Source organism: Palaemon carinicauda, chromosome 14 (assembly GCF_036898095.1).
Source record: "Palaemon carinicauda isolate YSFRI2023 chromosome 14, ASM3689809v2, whole genome shotgun sequence".
Taxonomy (NCBI): Eukaryota; Metazoa; Arthropoda; class Malacostraca; order Decapoda; family Palaemonidae; genus Palaemon; species Palaemon carinicauda.
The window spans coordinates 33813802-33818801 of NC_090738.1; the positions used below are offsets into that span (position 1 = coordinate 33813802).

At 31.4% G+C, this 5000-nt stretch overlaps 1 pseudogene; it reads left to right on the top strand.

The window, feature by feature from the left end:
- LOC137652721 (LIM/homeobox protein Lhx1-like) overlaps positions 1 to 2481 on the top strand; it is a 29587-nt pseudogene extending 27106 nt beyond the window's left edge.
- Positions 2482 to 5000: the final 2519 nt, after the last annotated feature.

Sequence of the window (5000 nt, forward strand, 5' to 3'; positions counted from 1 at the left end):
GTTTAAGAATAAATAACTTTTTTATAATTTGCTATATAATTTGCAAAAGTAGAAAATAATTAAGATAATTTCCCTTGATTTAAAGTCTAAATCATCATTCAATCCTTAAATACCTTTAAGAATAAATGTCTTAACTTTTCCCAATTTACAAAGTGTCCTTTAGAATTTGCAAGAGTAGAAAATAATTAAGATAATATCCCTTGATTTAAAGTATGAATCATCATTCAAACCTTAAATACCTTTAAGAATAAATGTCTCATATTCCATTTTATTTTCCTCTACTCAGGCCCTGGCGGGTTCAGTGATCACCAGAGCTCGGAAATTTTGGCGTGGTAACCTGGGCGAACCTCTCCGAATCTCGCCAAAATGCGCCACAAACTCGCCAACCAAAGATGCCGCCGCCGTTGCTCCTCAGTGTCGTCATGTGCTGGGGGGAACCTTGATGTCATATTTTTTGTGACGTCAGGATTTCGACGTCATAGCTTATGTGACGCCATAACCCATTCGTGACTTCACTAGAGTCAGGGCAAAATAAGAGGATATATATATTATTTTTGTCCATCTTGCACTTTATTTTCCTTTTTTTCTTTTTTTAAAAATTGTGAAGATTTTAACTACATTAAGGTTCAGAAGGAATTAAGAAAACAAAAGAAAGTTCAGTGGAGTGCAAATGAAAAATAAAAACAAATATTTTGTTGTACTGACAATCCAGATAATGTATCTTACTGAATGAATAAATGTCGTCCAATGTCTAAACTATAAAATACAATAAAAATAAAAAACCTATTTGTAATAATAATGCATATTAATAATGTACAAGGAAACGGTGGTTCGGGGTGCGATGTGGCTACCATAATTTAAATGAACCATTTTGTATATTTGTTTCGCATCCAATCATCGTTTGTAAAGATTAGAAAATGTGAAGCCATCAGAAAGAGTCGTTAAAGATCAATTGTCCCGCATTAATAGTGATTGCACAAATTGATATCTTCATTTTATTTTGTTGAATTGTTATTTCTTCCTCAATGTAAATCATTTTTGGGTGATGCACTGCAATCGATCGGTTAAGGGCATGTAGAGTTCTTCAAAGACTGTGTTTGTTTTGGTCCCCCCAAACCTAAACACGAAGCGAGATATTCTTCATGGAAAAGTGGCCGCTTGAAAAGAAGTGATAGAAAATAATATATATTAAAACGCTGAATCAAAACGAAATCAAAACTTTTTAAGACTAAATTTGTGTAGTGACCTATTCCGGATATACTTATTTTCTAACCTTGAAGAAGTGTTTGTTGTGTTGTCGGCCAGAGAAATTTCACGGACGTGTTTAGGACCATACAACTTTTTTACTGCAAATCAAACACAGTCTGGATCTGCTTTTCTCCATAATGGCTTCACATTCCTAGTTTGCTATATTTTGGTGTAATAATAAGACCGGGTGGGTGTACATATGAAGGGAAATGACTTGTACAGTATCTTTCTATCCTCTTGAGATAATACATTACACCGCTTTGTTTCCTCCATCAACTTTTCAGTAAATTATTGAAAATTGCTCTACAGCATATCTCTCTCTCTCTCTCTCTCTCTCTCTCTCTCTCTCTCTCTCTCTCTCTCTCTCTCTCTCTCTCTCTCTCTCTCTCTCTCCAAGCGAATCGGCTGTCTTGGCATTCATCAATGTCCACTAACGTACCTTGTAAGATGCTGTACTATTTGATGCTGATTTCGGCGTCCTAATGAAATCATCTCGAACCGTTCCAGTGACGTCATCGCTGAGATCTCTTTAGCCCAGTGGCACTGATGCGATTATGATGTTAACATTTGCAATATATATTATTTATTAAAAAGTCAAAATTATTGCTCTATGATACTCTATCTTACCTGATTTGAAAGTAAAAAATCAAAACAGGAAAAAATGTAAACAGAAAAAAATAAACAATTAGCTATTTATAAAAACTGAGGATAGAATTAATCGCTCTATGACGTCACAAGTGACGTCATCAGTGGGCTAATATCTTTGCAATGACGTCACTGTAATAAGAATTTCAAAGGCACTGGGTGATGATGGTGATGATGATGATAATGACGCACCAATAACACACAGACACAATTTCCTCTTTTTTTCCTATCTCTCTGCCTTGACATTATCTTTTTTTCCGGGATATTCTAACTAAGCAATTATCTTTGTAAATAATTTTATAAATGTCATGATCATTGCTTCGATTAATGCCTGCTGTTAGGAAGAGAAACATAAATGTAGGTGATCTAGAAAATAAAAGCCATAAGGTCGCGCACAAACTGGAAAACTCGGATAAAAGCGACCTTATTGATATGAAGTGGGAAGAAAAGGCAAAAAAATATCTCCCGAAAAAACAAAAACAAATATACTATGTGTGTATTTACTGTTTTATTATTTTTTTCTCTCTCTTTGTATGTGAATCTGTGATATCAATTATTTGTTATAACTCCAGTGACAGTTTTGTAATAAAACTAACGAAAATATACGACAGAATTTTCTTTGTGAATCCTTATTCTACATCTAAGATATCTTGCTTTATTATCATTATTAATGTTAATATTATTACTTTTATCAATATATTTATCATTAGTGTCATGATTACTATTTTGGTTACTATACTTATTGCTTAGGGAAATATTTCGAAAATTTTCTCTATCTTTGTTTCACTTAAGAATATTGTTCTTAGAGTCTTACTTAGGAAATTATTGACCTGTATAAAAACTTACTTATTTTAAATAAAATAAAAAATCAGGCCCTTTGCGTTAATAAGTGTAGGAGATGATGATGATGATGAATAAAAAATAGCGGTAGATTTTTCAAGAACGGCACACGATTCTGCAAAATCTTTGGTGAAAATTGGTGACATTGGTAAAAATTTAACCCGACTGCAAGGTTATCATTTACAATACATCAAATGTAATGGACTGAATTATACCGAAAATAATTTTAAAGCCAGTAAACTAATTCATATCCAAACTACTGTACACACACACAAATCATATATATATATAATATATATATATATATATATATATATATATATATATATATATATATATATATATATATATATATGTATATACTGTGTATATATATATATACATATATATATATATATATATATATACATGTGTATATATATATATATATATATATATATATATATATATATATATATATACACACACACACACACACACATATATATATATATATATATATATGAGGTTAATGACTACTGAACATATTTTGAACACCTGTTTTATGAACAACGAAAATTTATTTTCAATCAAACAATAGATGGTGTATGCGAATACCCTGAAATATAAAAAAAGAATGTGAACGACCCCCAATTGTAAAACAAATAATCACGATAAAAAAAAATATTCTTTTAACTTATTTTTTTCTATTAAACTACTCACAAGACTCATTTTTATTAGAAGATGATTCCATCTCGTTTTCGTGCTATTTTTTTTTTTTTTTAGCTAGAGTTCTCTTGCTTGAAGGTACACTCAGGAACACTATTCTATTTTATTTCTCTTCCTCTTGTGTTGTTAAAGTTTTTATAGTTTATATAGGAGATATTTCTTTTAATGTTGTTCCTGTTCGTAAAATATTTTATTTTTCATTGTTTCCATTCATCACAGGGCTATTTTCCCTGTTGGAGCTCCTGGGCCCATAGTATCCTGCTTTTCCAACTAAGGTTGTAGCTTAGCAAGTAATAATAATAATAATAATAATAATAATAATAATAATAACAGGAAATGCTGGTTAAAGAAGAATGAGGGCAGTTAGCTAGCTAACTATGGTAACGAATAGTTTAGAAAATTAAGTATTAGTAAGAGTACTGTAAAGTGTGGTTAAGCCACAATTTTATTCTTATAAAATGTACATTTTTCTTATGGTTTTAAAGTTTGGTCAACTAAAGCCACAAGAGATGGATTGATTAACTAAGCATTATCTGGAATGAATAAAACTGAAATCACTGAAAAATAAAATATTTGTCACGTAGAATCACGTGGAATTAATATTTCAAGTTGAACAGGTGTTAAAGGTCAAGCCACTTTGAAAGAGTGGATATAATCAATAGTTTTCGATAATAATATAATAGTTTTTACTTTAAGTTACCCAAGGTGATTAAGGTACACAGGAATTAAGTCAAGGAGAGAGAGAGAGAGAGAGAGAGAGAGAGAGAGAGAGAGAGAGAGAGAGATAACACGGTACAATAAAAATTGGGTACAGCAATCGACACTAGAGAAAGTGTATCGAATATTTACGAGTAGACGCGAAGGAAGACTTATTGGGGCCGCTGTATGCCTAAATAATACACCGGCCAGTGACAAATGGCGTATAATCACACATTGGCTGAACAGAACAATTATCACATGTTACGGCTACCAGCCAGCACTACTGTGCAAGGTCCCCTTTTTGCCGGACCAGGCAACTGCAATTGAGCATTGCTAGATCGACTTCTGTGCGAGATCATGATTCCGATTGAGATTCTAACAAGAAGATATTTGCAAGAGACGATATTATATGAAATTATTATCATTATTATCATTCATGAAAAACATATACAAAAAGTACATTATTTATGATACATTCAACTAATACAATATATTTATAAAAGAAAATAGAAAACTGAAGATAGTTATGAAATCATTAGAAATACACTTTTGTGAATTTCAGAACATTATGAAATAGCAGGGACTTAAAACGTTTTTAAGACAAACCCATCAGGGGAAATAGTTTGCTGTTATGAACAACAGCAATACCACTTCTACTCTGTCTAATGTAAACGATCGACAATGATTTTATCAAATAACATTTCAAGTAAAACAGTGCCAGAACATATAATGAAATAACACATAGAAAGAAAAAGAAAACGAAAACTCCATTGGTGATAAATACTGAATTTCCTAAATGTAAAACATTTAATTTCATTATTTAAGAACTGAGAAGGGAACCGCAATATCCTTGATTGAAA